General features: G+C 33.6%; 1 long non-coding RNA gene across 1 annotated transcript; it reads right to left on the bottom strand.

Moving 5' to 3' along the window:
- Nucleotides 1–325: 325 nt before the first annotated feature.
- Nucleotides 326–8,093, bottom strand: LOC107970463 (uncharacterized). The gene is made up of 3 exons (XR_001713050.2): nt 7,958–8,093; nt 6,726–6,873; nt 326–532 (listed from the first exon to the last, which is right to left on the bottom strand). It is a non-coding gene; the product is annotated as an uncharacterized LOC107970463 (long non-coding RNA).
- Between the last annotated feature and the right edge of the window lie 11,392 nt (nt 8,094–19,485).

The raw sequence follows: 19,485 nt of genomic DNA, 5'->3' as shown, positions 1-19,485 counted from the left end.
ACAGAAGATCGAAGATGCACAATTTAACATCTGCTTGCAAAGTAAGCAGTTGGGCCAGCATAAACAGTTGCTGTAATGTGGACAAATGAATTTGAATCCACACACTCTCTTCATGCATTATTCAGATGGCTTTATGTGTAAGTTTGGGTTTTTAAATATGAAAAAAGCAAATAGTTTGATCAAGCCCAAGTATGTTAAGTGAGGACCCTCAAAATGAAGCAAATTTGTTAATAAAATGTAACATAATGGAAATCTGGACACAGGAAACAGCTGGCACAGAATTTTGGCAGATAATTAAATAACTGAATACCTATGACAGCCAGTTAAATGTCATAATCAGTGGATAATTTATTCAAGACATAATCTTATTCATGCCTTTCTTATGTACAAAAGGACGTGTTGCCAGATGTGCACGAGGTATAATTTCAGTTCAGCTTAATTTGACTTCTATTAGTCTACCTTGGCAAGATGTAGCCCTTTAACTGGCGGCTTTCAGAAAACAGCAATTTGGAGACAGCTTTCGCATTGAGACCTATAAAAGATAATTATTTTTATTCAATTAAAATAGAGTTGGTGGTGAAGAAGAAAATAATTGTACTCATGTATTTTCAAAAGAAACCTACTTATTAATAGTCATTTTAAATCTGAAAAGAGATTTTTTTAGACTTTATCATATATTAAGAAATTGGAAAACAGTATACAAAACTGGAAAAAACTAGAGATACAGTCACACATTTAAACATTCTTTCATTGCCTTTTCAAGTAAGATTTAGTGTCTGCACACTTTAGACACGGGCCACCTTATTACAGGTCTCTGTGTAGCTCTCCTGGAAATCTTTAAATTTGAGGGAAAGAAAGTGCATCTTCAGTGCCCGACATTGATCTACTGCATGGAAAAGAGTTGTCATAGAAAATCACCTTGATTTTCACAGAATTTATGTGAATCATAAATTTTTGTTGAAATAAGCCATTGACAATTGGATAGTTTGTTACTGCAGCATAACACATCTATCCTACTTTGTATACAACTTTTTTGATTCCTCAGGAATTCAGTGTAAACTTACTTACTCCCACTGCTCTAAAAAAGAAACTGAAACTTAAAATTTTTCACACTCTCATATAGAAGCATCAGTCAACAATCAAAAACTAAACCAAAAAGAAACTAATTACCAGTTTTGTCATTGACCAAAAAATATATTACATGTTAACCCTATTCAGGAAATGCAGCTTTTAGATGGATGAATTACCCACCCAAACGAAACTGGATTTCACTTTATAAAGAATATGAGGATAGTGGTATTGGAAAAACAGTTTCAATCTTTGCTACCACTCCCAACCATACTGACAGAGATGGAAAAAACTGGACTCAAGAAGGCTGATTAATTTGTTCAAGTACTGGAATCAAAATTTGAACACAGGTCTCTATAACTCTAGTCTTTCACTGCAGCTTTCTCAGGGTAGGTAAATCCTCCACAAGATTTATAGTTGAAAAGATATTAACATTTGTGGCAGAAAAGGGTTGGTGTTCACCAAAGATTTATGCTCTTTTTCCTGAGCAGCCAGTGATACATTTTCCATCCTCCCTTGCATCTGATGCCTGCGTGAATGTTCTTGCAAATGAAACATAAGTAAAAATGATGTGTACTGCTTCCCAGATTAAGATAATTAAGGAGTGTATGTACCTTCTCTATCCTTGCTCTTTGTCTATTCAACGCTAATGTTTTAAAGGACTATCATGGAGACAATATGTTCCAGAAGGCATAGTCTGCTGGATGTGTGAATGACTTTGTGGAATAGAAACCCCACCCTCAAATCCCCCATGCCAGAGTCCTTGCTGAAAATAAGCCTGAATTTGGCATACTATCTGAGAGAGAAGTAGATTTGGGGTTTAGAAACTGAAATTTTGGAATTTATCTATTATTGAAGTTAGCAGACTAATAACATAATAAAGAAAAGAAATGAAGAGACTCCTGTGGAAATCAGGCCTCAATAAGAGAAAAGGAAATTGGGGGGAAGAGGAACATTTCTTTACTCTCCAGATAGGTCATTTACTATTCCTATTCTAAGCCTGGTCCTTGTGGAGACAGGACAAATCTTACTGAAAAGGAAAAGAAGAAGGTCACAACAAAGTGAGGAGAAAAACAACAACAACAACAACAAACCACAGAGTCAATTAAAAGAAGTTCACATTTTAATGTATGAAAAATAATAGAGTATGAGTTAACTCTATTAAAAGTTAACTAGCAGAGCTTCCTTGGTAACTTTGAAAGCAGATATATTCCTAACTGTCCACTTAAAGTCTGAAATTATTTCAATTTTATTTAACCAAGAGTCAAAATAGTCAATAAGAAGTCCCAATTGCCCTCAGACTGCACTGTTCAATCATATAGCTATTGAGCACTTTTAGTATAATTAGTTCAAATTGAATGTGTGTAAGTATAAAATATACATGGGATATCAAAGACTTTGTACCAAAAAAATACAAAATATCTCATTAATAATGTTTATATTATTGTAAGTTAGAATATTAGATTGAATAAAATGCACTAATAAAATTAATTTTACCTTTTTTTTCTATTTTAAAAAATGCGGCTACTAGGAAGTTTAAATTACATAGAAGCCTCACATTATATTTGTGTTGGACAACATAGTGTTGAGAGATTCACAGGGTGTTTCATTTGTTCCTGCAGAGTAGGGGTCAGATATATGATGACAAACACTTGTTCAGAGAGGCAACTTTGTCGAGAAAGTAGGAAAGGAAAAGAAAGGTCAAATTGTCCTAATAGAATTTAAAGCATGTTATTTATTAAATGAATGTACAAATGAATAGAGAGTACCTTTTCAAAAATACAGTTCAATGACTATCCATAAAAGGCAAAGAAAGCAATCAGACTCTCCCCATCAAATTTTTAAAAAACCACTTTGTTACATTCCGTAACCAACATTCTGTGAGCCTTAGAGCAATTTAAAGTCATTATGCCTCAGTTTCCTAGTATTTAAAACAGTGAATATTACGTTTGCTTTGTTTACACCATTATGACAATCAAATTTGAAAACATGCATTAAAGCACTTTAAGAAAGCATGTAAGTGCGCTTCCATGGTAAGAAAGAAAATATCTGCAAATAAGGGGATTTGATATCTGAACTGAGAAAATATAGCTCTTTCTAGGTAATGTTTGAGCTGACAAGTGAGTACATTTGAATGATTTAATGGACACTTAAAAGTTTCTTTTCATTCTAAATCATATTAAGGATTCAATTAGACTTTCATCTTAAAACAGTAATGCAATTACTTCTATGATAAAACAACATTTTAAAAAAGTGACAACATACACTTTTAGCTTCAAATTTGTTCTCTGTCCCTTCAAGCTTATTCTATCACTATATAAAACTAAGCAATGTAATACAGAACAATTCTCAATAGCCAGGTAACTTATATTTGATGTAGGCCTGATATTTTAAAACTTATAACAGTACAACATTGCATGAAAAATTATATATGCAATAAATATATAATATATGCATATTCATATATATATGAATTTTTGAATGGGAAACATATTTTAGGTCTTAGAGAATATACCTCACAAGTTTTTGGGAAAGAACAATGTCTTTACTTCTATATCTACAAGGCTGATCTCAGATTTTGAGTTCTAGTTATGTCTACTTTTACAGCCTATTTAATTATACCCCTAGTCACTGGCATTTTATGTTTTCATTTAATATAAATAGTTGCATTTCTGCTTACTATATGTTTCTTTTATTCTGTCATTCTTTGCATAAGTGTAATACAACTATCGTATGGGTATGAATGTGTCATTTTCCCCATACAGTCTTCAAAACTTTAAATTATTTTTTAAAATGTCTAATATTTGTTATTTCGATAGGTTAAATTAGCATTTTATTCAGATTTTGAGTTGCATTTGTTTAATTACCAGAGTCTAAACCTATTATTGGCCACTAAGCATGCTTATTTTTTGCCTTTGTCTATTGTAATGTGTGTCTATCATTTTATTATTTATCTCAAATACATTTTATATGGAAAAGGTATTAACTCTTTTCCATCCCATAGACATCAAATACTTTTCCATATATGTCCCTATTTTGTAACTTGTTTTAATCACGTCCTTACTCATATTGGAGTTATACTACTGGTACGGGACTCCTCATCATTTAATTTAATAGTACATATTTTACTTCATTGGCTTTGCATGCCAGGCTATGTAATGCAGTAGTCTAAAGGGTGCTTGGGTGATAAAATTCTTGGGTTCAAACCCCATCCCTAATATCCAACTGCTGTATGATCTCATGTGTGTTGCTTAACTCCTTCTGCTTTTAATTTTCTAATTTTAAAAGTGAAGGTAAGTAATGCTGATGCCTTCATAAGAGGGCTATTTAAAGATTAAACATGATAATACAGGTAAAACTAGGATAATGTCTTAAACACAGTAATTAGTCATCAAGCGATAACTGTTATTGTTATAAGAAACTGAATTATCATGGATATAAGAGTCAGTTTTCCATCTCTCCATTTTGTTACATTTGTTACATCTGAGGTTTAAAGTCATGGGCTGTGAATCATTGAAAAACACAAAGGAAGAACACCAGATTGTTCTTTACTCAGATCCAGATTATCTTACGATTTTGTAGAAATGTTACATAACTTTATGTATGCAGAAAAATAATGTAAACTTCTTGAGGTCTGGGATTGGATTTTCTGCTCTCTATGCCCCAGAAACCTTGCACAGTATTAGGAAACATTAGAGGTGACCCATGATAACAAAACACTAATAAGAACCAGCTTCATTTCTGAGGATTGGCACAGTAATGGCAGGTCCATGAAAGTAATGTCTCCTTTTATTGCTGCTTTTCTTTAGGTTCTAAGAGAAAAGAATTAACTAGTACATTTTTGACCATATCTGAGGACTTCCTGGTGTGTGAGAAGTTATTTTCTTAGTGGAACATAACTTTTCTTTTATGTTAAGTTTGAAATTCTCCATGTTGGGCTTCCAAAATAGCAATTATTCTCAAAAAGATGGATGGCCATTCAATTAAGTCTTAGCAGGAGTATAATGCTTTGCCGTTGTGTGCCATTGATGCCCTTTTATCACCTACAATATCTCCCAAGTACTTTGTCTACAAAAGGACTAAGCAGCTGTGCACAATGGGAAAAGCTTGAACTCTGATATCAGATAAGCCTGCAATTGATTTTGAGCTCAGTCATTTGCTAACTGTGTGACATTAGAAAATACTTACATTCTCTGACCTCTAGTTTTATCTTATAAAAAAGGGAATCAGGATACCCACCTTACTGGGTTGATAAGAGAATTAAAGATAATGCATGGCAAGAATGTAGCATGCAGTAGGTGCTAACTGAATGATAGTTAATATCAATATAAAGACTAAAATTTTCATACACTCATTTCCCTCAACTGTTTCCAGGAAAGTAGTTACCATATGAGAGAACAGTCTGACATATTTTTGTGGCTCCCAATGGCATCACTAAATCCAATGATTAGTAATGAAGAGAATGAGATACTTTAGTCAAAAATTTAATCAGGCCTGCACTAAATTTTATCTATGGCACTGATTTTAGGTAACTATTTAAACTTTCCAAGTACAATTTTTCCATCTAAAAATGAAAATAATAGAAGTATCTCATAAAGTTGTTTTGTCTAACATGACGTTATAGGTAAAGTTTTGCAGAGTATTAGAGCATAGTGAATGCTCAAGACATCTTTGACATCTTCTAAACCAATTGTTTATATGATGTAAGAATGCCCTCAACAACCACCATAATGAGGAGTTATTTACTCTCTTTGAAGACCTTCAGTTCTCCCTAACTTGAGTTTTTAAAAGATAACCTAATATTACACTTAATAAAAGCAATGGCTCTCAAAGTCAACCTTCTTGTTCTGACATCTAGGCCAGGTAATTCATTTTCTCAGTCTCAGCTTTCTCATCTGTAAAATGGGAGTGACTAATGGTACCAACCCCTTTTAGGTGTTAAAATAAGTAAATAATACATTAAAAGCCCTTCCACATTTCCAATCACATGAGTGTTCAATAAAGACATACTTACTTTAAGTTGGAGACCAAGTTATTGGAATTTCCTTTTGTATGTCTACCTGTCTCCTTTTGCATGTCTAAACATTTAAAAAAAATGTTTGGGTTGTCAGTGGCATTTGAACCAGATCTACTCCATCTAGAATAGGTGCTCAGTAAAATAAGACTGAGACCTACTGGGCTGCAGTCCCAAAAGGTTAGGCATTCTAAGTCACAGGATAAGACAGGAGGTCAGCACAAGATACAGGTCACAAAGACCTTGCTGATAGAACAGCAGGAGGTAAAGAAAATGGCCAAATCCCACCAAAACCAAGATTGTGAAGAAAGTGACCCCTGGTCATCCTCACTGCTCATTATACTCTAATTGTAATGAATTTGCATGCTAAAAGACACTCCTACCAGCACCATGACAGCTTATAAACGTCAGGAAGTTACCCTATATGGTCTAAAAAGGGGAGGAACTCTCAATTCCAGGAATCACCCACCCCTTTCCCAGAAAACTCATGAATAATCCATTTTTGTTTGTTTAGCATATAATCAAGAAATAACCATAAAAATACCAACCAGCAGCCCTTGGGGCTGCTCTGCCTATGGAGTAACCATTCTTTTATTCCTTTAATTCTTAATAAACTTGCTTTCACTTTACTCTGTGGACTCACCCTGAAATCTTTCTTGCACGAGATTTAAGGACCTTCTCTTGGGGTCAGAATTAGGACTCCTTTCTGGTAACAGGGTGACATCAGTGAAAATGGTGAATTTAAAGACTTCTGAAAGGCTGTCACTCCATTAAATCAGCGACAAAAATCCCTGAAAAAAAAAAAAATGGTCAGAATGAACTTTTCAAAACTTTGGAAATTAATCAAAGCTTTGCAGCAACCCAAGTCATATTTAGTCAAAAAAATGAATGACTATCCATAAGACCAGTGAGATTTCTGATGTTTTAACTTACACTAGTCCCATCTCCAACTTCCCAGCTCAGTGGTAGTCTTGAGTATATCAGCTCATATTGCTGGTAATACAGGGAGAAATATCAATCTCATCATTTGAACTCACTCAAACTCACCTCCTGCTAAACACCTCTCCATTGTGGATGGAGTGGGTCACAGAACTTTCTCAAGTGTTTTAACATCTCTAATGGGTCAAAGAAGACATCACAGAGGAAATTAGAAATACTTGAGTTGAATGAAAAGTAAAACACAACAAAATAGATAGAATGTAACAAAACAGTGCTAAGAGGTTAATCTATAGCTGTAAACACCTACATTAGCAAAGAAGAAAGATCTCAAATAAATAAACCTAAACCTCTACCTTAAGAAACTAGATAAGACAGGCTGAACGCGGCGGCTCACGCCTGTAATCCCATCACTTTGGGAGGCCGAGGCGGGCGGATCACCTGAGGTCAGGATTTCGAGACCAGCCGGCCAACATGGTGAAATCCTATCCCTACTAAAAGTACAACAATTAGCTGGGCATGGTGGCAGGTGCCTGTAATCCCAGCTACTCAGGAGACTGAGGTGAGAGAATCGCTTGAGTCTGGGAGGCCGAGGTTGCAGTGAGCCGAGATCTGCCATTGCACTCCAGCCTGGGTGACAAGAGTGAGACTCCGTCTCAAAAAACAAACAAAAAGAAACTAGATTAGACAAGCAAATTGTATTCAAAATGAGAAAAAGAAAGGAAATAATAAAGACTATTATAGAGAAAAAAATCTGTAAACTTGGTGAAAATATTTAAATGGCATATTTATTTTTGGCACAGTATGAGCAAAACAAGTGGTTGACTGAATGTGATTTAATCTTCCACTTTTCACCTATGTTAGCACCATCCAGAGACATCCATAATGAATGTAAAGCAACAGGATTAAACAGGTCATAAAGGACAATAAAAGTCTTACTTTTTTCCTCAGCTGGAATGTATTTTGCCTGTAAGGACGAGTCACTTGCATTTCAGACTTAAGCACACCCGCATCACAGTCTGGGATAAATGGCTTATAATAGATGTGCACTGGCATATGTTCCTTGTCCATCTTCATTGCCTTGTGGGAAAGGATTAGGAAAATATTGTTGATAAGTTACTTCTTTCAAATTATTTAAAATAGTTTCACAAGAGTAATTGCTACTATTATAGTTTCTTAGGTGTTCTTATGTAAATTTGAAATTCATACTAATAATGTATAATAAAGTTTCTTTCATGTGTATATTTTCACCTTATTAAGTACCCTTAACTGCACGATCTCACTTAGTGATGTCACAACATTGGACTTTCACAAAGTATGCAAAAAAACGTCTACAAACTACTCTGTGTAACTATTATGCGCCACAGATGCGGAGAACAAATATATGTCATCTCTTTATTCTTTAATTAATAATTCTCTAATTAATCATGCAAATTCATCTTGACTTATTAGCAGGAATCTCATCAGTTCTCACCAAGCCTTATTTCCGTCTGCCCTTTAACTGTTCAGGGATCCCAGAGGTTATCTCATTCCAAAGGTAAATGAGCTTCCTCCTGACATCAGGAGTAGAACAATCTGGAGCCTGGTGAAAGTAATACTGCTGTCATTATTGAAGCAGAATCCTGCACAGTCCTTCAGAAATTTGTCTACCTGATAATACAAGGTCCATATACCTACACAGCTCCTAATGTGGTGCCACTTATAGGCTCCAAATTGTAACTTTTTTAGTTCACACGCACCTATGTAGTTAGTATTGCCCAAAACAAATCTCTTGCTGGATATTTGGATTTAGAGCACTTACTAGAGTTGTCAGACTTAAACTTCTTCTTTCCCCCTAGCAACTCAGGTTACTCAAGCTTAGATTTTCTGCTTCCCAAAGGTGATGTTATTCCAAGAATCTCATTAAACTTACCTGCTACCAATACTGGTTGAAGGTCAAGTAAATCTGCCTAACACTAAAATTAAAAAAATAAAGAAAACCTATTCTTGAGAGTGCTCATGTTCTTGGTTACATATTTTAAGAAGGTAGAAACTAGCATATGGGCCAACACAATACCATTTATAAAATGACTATGGATTAAAATGTTATTTACACAGCACCTGCAATAATTTTAAATAAAATAATATTTTTATCTGAAATGAGTGAAGGGAAACGTACTGTCTGTTTGCTTCCAAGTAGATGCTGGGATTCTTAGACAAAGTCCCCCTTCTGTTTCCTAGTTAGCAATTTGACATACCAGAAATCACAGGAGCTGTGGCCTTACTTATGTCACAAAGGGGACCATGAAGAGCTGGTCTCCATACCCCAGGCCATTTAAAAGGTTCCTAAATAAGTAGTTCTGTTACAGATAAACTGAAATCTCAATGCACAGACCTAAGAAACTGTGATATTTTAAAGATCTCTTTAAAAAAGGAGCCCTTTATTAAAAATTGATGCCTTGGCAGGTACTGTCTACCCTCTAGAAATACATCATCCAAGAACTTAAAAACTATCAAGAACAAGCTTTCCATTCAAGGTTTTGCATTTATAGGTTTTAAACATATCTCTCATACTTTGTTGTCTCCTCCCCAAATTTATTCGTTCAAAATAAATGAGCTTAGAATAAACTATATATGCAGAAATATAAAGATAAAATGGACTTGCCCTTAAGAAATTCACATTTTAGTAGATATGTCAACAAATGACTAGAAAGCTATATAACAAGTTCTTTAATGGAACTATGAACAGAGTGCAAAAAAAACTCACAGAGAGTGGCTAACTACCTGCAAGAATGTGTCAGAGCAGAGATGGGAATTGAGCTGGTTCTCAGAAAGGTGTGAGCATGGCTGGGCCCCCCATCTGCCACTCTACTAATTATCAGGATTGATTTGTTAGGTTGTGTGCAGTTCAGCACTGTCCCCTTCTTCCCACAACACAAATCTCCCCAGTAAACACTAGAGGCTTTTCTGTAGAAGAGAATAACAGTCTTAAATAAAGGGAGATGGTTTTTGAAATGATTTTAGATGAATACCTATGTTTCTACATTAGAAAATTCTCTGAATATTCATTTGAAAGTCATATTGAATGATTCCTCAGGTGATGAAGAAACAGATGGCCATTCTAAGTAGAGAGAAATATATATGTATTTCTCTTAAAGATGACACAGAGAGGTAATAAAGGACAAAATAATTCCACTGGGCTTGGTAATAGAGAGCCCACTGTAACCTAATATAAAGAGAAAGAGACAGAGTTAAGGGTGAAGGACACTGATTGTAGGCGAAGTGTAGAAAGACAGGTTGTCAGGTCCTTCGGTGACAATGGGAGCGAAACAGGTTTTCTTTAAGGGAGATATGCAGTTAAGTTCAATTTTTGCAGAGATAATCATCCGGTAGGAGATAGATAACAGTAAGAAAGAATAGTGATGAGATCAGTTAGGAAAGGGTTGCCATGAGGCAAGGGAAAATAGGGACATTGGCCAGATAGTAGCAATATTAACATAAAAAGGCAACTGGATTCAAAACTCTGTGGACTGGATGACACAGGATTTGGCAACTGATTCACTGATGTGGGGAGATATCCCAGACAAACTGGTGGATATTAATCCAGGATACTAAGTGAAAGATAAAGAATGGACTGTGAGGGATGATGGGACCATAGTGTCAGACACAGAAAGTGTTAAGTTTTAGGGGCAAGAGTGAGACCTGACGGTACACAGTAGGAAACTGAAAATATGAACCTGGAACTTTATGTAAAATCTGGAACTAGAAATCCAAATGTAAGAAGGCACCAGTATTAACAGGTAGCCACAGTCATGGTTGTTTAAGAGAAAACATAGAAAAGGAATTTAGAATGAGACAAGTAGAAGACCCAGGACAAAACCTGGGGAACAACATTTACCTGGTGGCAGGAAAGAAAATCCAATGAAGGGAATGAAAGATATCTAGTTAGAGATATAAGAAAATATAACTTCCCTTTAAAATGATTTTATTCATGAATTAAATCATTCTATAGCATTTATTATACACCTACTCTATGCCAGTTACTTATGAGGACTGGAAATAAAATTATGCATAAAGAAAACATATTTACTGCTCATATAGAGTTTACATATGTGTCCGCAAGAGAATGATGAGTTCACATTTGCAGAGTCTTCAGTTGTGTAAAAAAATAGAAAGGTCTCTATAAAAATATATAATGACAGGACAAAAAAATCTATTTCTTAAGAGACAGATGAAGAGGAAAAAATGAGGAAGAACTTCATAAACGAAAGAGTACAGATATAGAGGAAGAACCAGGAGAAACTGGTCCCCATAATATGAAGGGATTAAAGCCCTTTGTGAAATAGTGTGTTAATGAAAACACATTATCAGTGGGAATTGCTCAAGTGGAGGTTATTGGTAACTTTAGAAAGCAGCTATGATAAAGAGAAAGCAAAAATGTAGATTATTGAGTTGAAGGAGAATAGAGAAGTATGGCAATTGGACATACATATTTGTTTCCACACCTTTCTGAATTTATATTTAAAAGGTTTTTAAAGAGGCATAAACCCACAGAGAATGAGAGAATATGTGAGAATGATAGCACCAATATTTGGTGACTAGAAAAATTCAGATGAGTGGTAGTAATTGAGCTTATCAGAGAGAGTTGACACCAAACCTGCTGGATGCATATTAGTTTAAAAACTGATGTGGTCCCTAGATTTGACTACCACTCCATTTAAAAAAAAAAAAAAAAAAAAAAAGCAAGAGAAAGAGACATGTTGAACAATACAACATAGGGGTGTCCCTGAAAAATAAAGAATGTGGATAATTCTGTAAGAAAATTGATCTTGTTTCCTCAATAAACAAATATCAGTAAATAAAATAAATGTAGAAGAAATTATTATAGATTAGGGATAATTAACAGATATGTGTGGAATTTGTCTGGATTCAGACTTGGACAAAATTTCAAACTCACTTAGGAGATGATTATGGAAATTTGAACACTGAATAGGTATTTTGTGATTTTTTAAAAATTTTGTAGATGTGTAATTGCTACTGTGTTAATGTTTCTAAAAGAGTTTATCTTTTACAGTAACACAGTGAAGTGTTTCTGAGTGAATGAGTTTGTGATTTCCTTTAAAGTACTCCAATAGTTTTGGTGGTGGAGCAGGGACTTGGAGAATATAGATGAAAAAAGATTGGTTATATATTGATGATTGTTCAAACAGGGTGCTTTGGATGGGGTATTTGATATTTTTCTCTCTATGGTTGTGATTGATATTTTCATAACAAGAGATCTTAAGAAAGAATCAAATAAAATTATCTGAAATATACTGATAAAAATTGAGAGATGATAAATTAATTGGGGTTTACTCTTTCTTCAAAAAGATCACTGTAAATATATTGGAGAAGCTTAATAATGGAAGGAACAAAAACAGTGGCAAAGTATAGGGTTGTTTATTTATTCATTTACATAATATTCACTGACATTCAGGCAATGTGCTAGATAGGAAGAATTAGAAAATATAATTAAAAAAAAAAAGCAGGAGAAACAGACATGTTGAACATTATGAAACACTGAGAGTGTGAAACATTAACAAACGCCAATGTAGAATCTAGAACTGTTCTATCTAATACGGTAGCCACTAGTCATATTTGGCTATTGAACATCTGAATGTGGCTAGCAAAAAACTTAACATTTCATTTAATTTTAATTTATTCAAATTTTAAAACCTAAGCAGTATAAAATACATTTGTGTTACACAACTTTATTATTTTGATAGAGCTATATTTCACTTTAACTATTGCATCATGTGAGATATTATTATTGTATTTTACTGCACATGTTGGGAACACTAATCATTTCTAGTATTACACATAAGCTGTTCACCAATCTAGTTGGTGTCTATGGATTGATTCAGTTTGAATGATATTTCACTATGTACTGATTTAAGATTGTAGTATTTTTATTTGAGTATTTTATGCAAACAGCAGCAGTTACAACAGTACCTATGTAAATTGTAATTGATAAATGGATTAAAATATGTATTATTATTTTATAATTAATTTAAGCAAATCGCTTTTCTAGTTTGAAAAATAGATATGGTAATTAAAATTTAATGCACTGAAAAGCACATTTTCATGATAAAAACTCTCAACATATTTGGTATAGGGGTAGTATAACTCAACATAATAAAGGCCATATATGACAGGCCACAGCTAACATTATACTCAATGGTAAAAGCCTGAAAGCTCTTTCTCTAAGATCAGGAACAAGACCAGGATGCCCACTCCTCTCGCTTTTATGCAACATAATACAGCAAGTTTTAGCCACAGCAATTAGGCAAGAGAAAGATTTAAAGGCATCTAAATCAGAAGAAAATAATTAAATTGTCTCTGCAGGCAATATAATCTTACCATCTAGAACTCTAAAGACACCAACTAAATCTATTAGAACTAATTTAAAGTTCGTAAAGTTGCAGGATACAAAAATTAACATACAAAAATCAGTAGTTTCCATACACTAACAATGAACTTTCCAAAAAAGAAATCAGAAAAATCAACTTACAATAGCTAAAAAAAAAACCCAAAACAAAACAAACAAAACAAACATAAAATACTGAGGAATAAGGGCCAGGTGCAGTGGCTCACGCCTGTAATCCCAGCACTTTGGGAGGCCAAGGTTGGTGGATCCAGAGGTCAGGAGATCGAGACTATCCTGGCTAAGACGGTGAAACCCCATCTCTACTAAAAAAATACAAAAAATTAGCCAAGTGTGGTGGCGGGTGCCTGTAGTCCCAGCTACTTGGGAGGCTGAGGCAGGAGAATGGTGTGAACCCAGGAGGCGGAGGTTGCAGTGAGCTGAGATTGCACCACTGCACTCCAGCCTGGGTGACAGAGCAAGACTCCATCTCAAAAAAATAAATAAAAATAAATAAATAAATAAATACTTAGGAATAAATTTTACCAAGAAGGCGAAGAGTCTACACACCAAACCTATACAACTTTGATGAAAGAAACTGAGGAAGACACAAATATAGACAGAAAAATATTCTATGTTCATGGATTGTTAAAATATTTCACTATGTAATGAGATCTATAGATTGATTCCCTCTCAAAATTCCAGTAGCATTTTTCACAGAAATAGGAAGAAAATCCTAAAATTCACATGGAACCACAAGACACTAATAGCCAAAGCAATCTTTAACAAAAAGAACAAAGCTAGAGGCATCATACTACCTGACTTTAAAATCTACTACAAAGCTATAGTCTTTGGAACAGCATTGTATTGGCCTAAAAACAGATATCTACACCAATGGAACAGAATATAGAGCCTAGAAATAAATTCATCCATTTACCATCAATTGATTTTTGACAAAGATGCCAAAATTACACAATGCAGAAAGGGGAGTCTCTTCAACAAGTGGTGTTGGCAGAACCGGATATGTATATGTATATGTAGAAGAATAAAATTGGGGTCAGGCACGGTGGCTCACACTTGTAATCTCAGCACTTTTGGGGGAGGCCAAGGCGGGTGGATCACCTGAGGTCACGAGTTCGAGACCAGCCTGGCCAACCTGGTGAAACCCTATCTCTACTAAAAATACAAAAATTATCTGGGTGTGGTGGCGGGTGCCTGTAATCCCAGCTACTCATGAGGCTGAGCCAGAAGAATCACTTGAACCCAGGAGGCCAAGGTTGCAGTGAGCCAAGATTGCGCCATTACAATCCAGCCTGGCGACAGAGAGGGAGAAGAAGAAAATTGGATCTTTATCCCACACCATGTATAAAAATAAACTCAAATTGGATAAAAGATTTTAAGCATAAGACCTGAAACTGTATAACTACTAAAATAAAACAAAGTGAAGAAAAATGGACACATAAGATTACATTAAAACAAAGGTACTATACAATTTAAAAAATCAACGGAGTGAAGAGACAATCTACTGTATAAAAAAATATTTGCAAACCATATATATAATAGAGTTAATGTGCAAAATGTGAAGAGTTTTCAAAGATCTTAAAATATAGCTACGACTCAATCCAGCAACCCCATTACTGGGTATATACTCAAAGGAAAATTGTTCATTCAATCAAAAACACACACGCATCTGTAGGTTTATTGCAGTGCTATTCACAATATCAAGGACCTGGAATCCACCTAGGTGCCCATCAGCAGTGGATTGGGTAAAGAAAACGTGGTACATATACACCAGGGAATACTATACAGCCATAAATAAAAACAAAGCCATATCCTTTCCAGCAACATGGTTGGAGCTGGAAGGCATTATTTTAAGTGAACTAACGTAAAAACAGGAAACCAAATACTGCATGTTCTCACCTGTAAGTGGGAGCTATATATTGAATACACATGAACATAAAAATGGGAACAATAGACCTCAGGGACCACTAGACAAGGGAACGAGGGAGGGGTGCATGCCTTGAAGATCTACCTGTTGGGTAATATTCTCACTGCCTGAGTAATGGGATCATTGTAACTCCAAGCCTCAGAATCAGGAATTTACTCATGCAACAAACCTGCAGGTGTAGTCTTTAACCTATAATAAAAGTTGAAATTATAAAAATAAATTTACAAATAAATAAACAACATTAATAATATATGTATCTATGTATACACAAAAAAATAAAGATCTTAAAGAATTCAATAGCAAGGAAAATAATCTAGTTAAAATACTGGCAAAGGATCTTAATAGATGTTTCTCAAGACATACAAATGGCCAATGGTATATGAAAAATGCTTAAAACCACTAATCGTCAGGGAATTCAAATCAAAACTACAATGAGACATTACCTCACACCTTTCAGAATGGCTACTATCAGAAAAACAAAAGACAACAAGTATTAGGATGTGGAGGAAAGGGAATTCTTGTACATTGTTTGTGGAAATGTAAATTAGTACAGCTATTATGGAAAACTGTTATGAAGAGTTGTAAAAAAATTAAAAAACAGAATTACCACATGATCTAGACATTTCATTTCTTGGTATATAGCCAAATAAAGAAAATCCATCTGTAGAGACAGCTGTACTCCTTTGTCCATTGTGGCATATTCTAGAATCAACCGAACTGTCTATCAATGGATGAACGGATAGTGAAAACGTTTTATTTATACATACATATATACACATATGGACTATTATTCAGCCTTAAAAAGAAGAAAATTCTGTCATTTATGATAACATGGATGAATCCAGGAGATCTATTGTGCAACACGGTGATTAAAGTTAACAGCAATGTGCTTACACTTGAAAATTCTAACAGAATGGATTTTATTTGCCTCAAATAAATGATGTTTGTGAGGTACTGCATATGTTAATTAAATTGATCTAGCCATTCCAGAATGTATATGTATTTCAAAACATCTTATTTACACCAAATATATACAATTTTTATCTGTCAATTAAAAAAATAAGATGAAAAAATACTAAAGCCCTGCACAATTCTAAAATAACAAAACCTACTGGGGGAAGGGGTTAGTTTATCTAGTTTTAAAATTTAAAGCTATTATCTAATTAATAATTTTGTCTTTTAGGAAGGATGTTATGTGAAGTGTAATGTCATCAACATATTGTTAAAGTCCACGTAATGGCACATAATGAGCATTTAATGCTATTAATTTTATCAGTCTTTTTCCTTTCATGGTCTGCCCCACAATCTCAGGAGGCTTGATTGGTCTTATATGATTTATTCCTTAACATAGTCTGATTCCTCTTCAGAAAAATAAATAAATTGCTGCAGCAGAGCAAAATGGAGAAGTTGCTCGATTTACAAAAACAATCTTGGAAATAATAAAGAGAGCAATATCAAGTGAACATAGTAAACTTGATAGCAAATCATATCTAAACAGCCAAAAAAGAATTGAATGAATTAATCACCTAAAATAAAAATTAAATGTCAAAAATTTATAAATGATTTTTAACAAGATCTGAGATTATAATATCCACGAGCTATAAAACAGCTTAGATTCCTGTGCATGCTCAAAAAGTCAGTTTTAGATAAAGAGATGGCAAATAAATTATTATTTCAATTATGAAAATTAAGTTAGCAAGTCAAGAAGAAAAAGATTTTAAAAGTTAAGTTAAATTTGAAAGTTAAGGTACAAAACAATTCCCATTGTACACCTTTCTAACAATATCAAAGATCAGTTAATTATACGTTTTAAATATTGTAAATAATTTTTTGGCTTTACAAAAAAAATTACAATATAAAACATAATGCCCAATTAAATAGTTGGGCATATTTTGTTTCAATGGACTTTCAAATTTATAAGTCAATGTTGTCAACTTGCAGCCTAAAATATCAACTTCGGGGCATAGATACTTTTGAATATTTTATATCTTTAAAGAATGGTTTCAGCTATATATGTGTATTTTAAAATATCAGTAAACGGTGCTCTATATTAGGTCAAAAACCCAGACTTACTAAATTTTAAAAATAGAGATTGATAGCTCCCTTACTGCTTTGTTCCACTGTATGATACATGCTGAAAGTCTTTATGGTCTGGTTTTTGAAGTAAGCTATAAAATGTGTCATAAATACGTGAATCATAACCAGTTTTTGGAACTATTGAAAGAAATAAAAGACAACATATCTAATGACCTTAAGTTCTTTGCCAGTGCTCACTGGTTGAGCCAGAAGTTTTAGAAATACATAATATACTGTAACTCCAATTCTAAATTTTCTTGAAATAAAAATGTACTTACCGAATATTCAGTAAGCAAATAAAAATGGCAATATAATGTAGGACTTTTTTGTATTGCATATGAACAAGCTAAAGTTTCAAATAAAGACCTTATTTGTGAGCAGAGTAGAGAGGTACTAACATTTATTTTGAAATGAAAACTTTTAAAAATACAATAATATTGATGTTACAAATTTTTCTAATGTGAATCAATTTGCAGAATTGACTGTGCTGTGTAAACTAGCTGCAAAACTACAAGGAAAACTTCTAAAATGTTTTGTTCATATTGTCAAATTTGGAATTGCCCTTCAGTTTATGCAGCTTTCCTTTGAGTTTAATATTAGTAATTCCAAGTTGACACATTAGTGAATTTACCTAATTTGGACAGATAAAGTTTTAAAACTGATATGCTTTTGCTTCAAAGTAAATCCATTTTCTTATAAAATATTAACATGTTTTGTCATCATAGACATGAGTATTAAAGGAAAATTATTTCTGATATTCAGTTCAATTATTGAAAAACTTTTATTTCTGTTTGGAATGACTTGAGTATGTAAGTCTAATAATTCCACTACAAATTTTATGAAATCTAAAGAGAGATCAAGCATATCCAATGAAAATTTAGCATCTGAATTCAGATGGGCTGGAGGTATAAAATACACACCAGATTATAAAGACTTAGTACAATGAAAAATATTAAATATCTCAATAATTTTTATATTGGTTGCATCTTGAGATAATATTTTAAACTTACTTGGTTAAATAAAATATACAATTAATGTTTGTTATACCTGAGTTTTTTTAATTCATTAATGTGACTATTAGAAAATGCAAAAGTAAACACATGACTCATATTATATTTATACTGAATGGTTCTGATCTAGGAAAATGCATATTGTTAGACACATACAGCAAGACAAAACAATACAAAAACATACGAATATTTAATACCTGGTATCAAAAAATAGCTAAGAATCATCCATAATTAAAAGAATATTTTTGTATAAACAGAGATGAGAGGAAAATAAGAAAGAGAAGAAAGCTAAATTGTTCTAGATAAGAAATAGAAACTTGGAAAGGGATGGAGAGCAGAGAAGAGAGGGAAAGGTAGAGCAGAGGCTAGAGACTATGTCCACAGAAATTTCAGAGACTCTAAAAAACACCCAACTACTAATAAACAATGTGTCTTCAACATAAATGTTTAACATGAAAAGCACACATTCAGCATTACAAAAAAATCTTCAGTAAATTCTATTTTATATAATAATGCTTTATGTGAGTTATGTTTGGGGATAAATCAAAGAAGATTGACTGTGTTTTGCATCTGGACCAGCAATGTGAACCTGAGGTGCCATAAGTGGGATAAAAGATGGCTTCTTCCTAAATTCAGAGGATGTCACAGATCAGAGCCAGAATTAACTAGAAAAAAAACACAAGCACTCTGCTTTTTTCTACTCAAGAATGCATAAAGAAATCGAAAAGGACATGGAGCCCCCAGCACACATAGTCTACATTCTCAAATCTTTGTTTGCTTCAAGAAAAACACAGTAACTCAGTTAACTTATGTTACACATTTCTAGCTACTTGTTTGTCCATGTATGAATTTCCCTGAGTCTCATGGTGACATTAGTTGCCAATATTTTTTATTATCATTGACTTATTTAACCAGAGGCTGAAAGTATCCCAAAAAATATCTTTCCTGGAAATCAACTCTAGAAAAAAAGTTGAGTGAGAAGTTAGAAATAGAAAGTTAGAATAGAAATTAAAGAAGATTAGATTTACTTACTATAGTAAATATCGTTAGT

This window comes from Pan troglodytes, chromosome 2 (assembly GCF_028858775.2).
Source record: "Pan troglodytes isolate AG18354 chromosome 2, NHGRI_mPanTro3-v2.0_pri, whole genome shotgun sequence".
Classification (NCBI taxonomy): domain Eukaryota; kingdom Metazoa; phylum Chordata; class Mammalia; order Primates; family Hominidae; genus Pan; species Pan troglodytes.
This window is presented reverse-complemented; position numbering and strand designations above follow the sequence as displayed.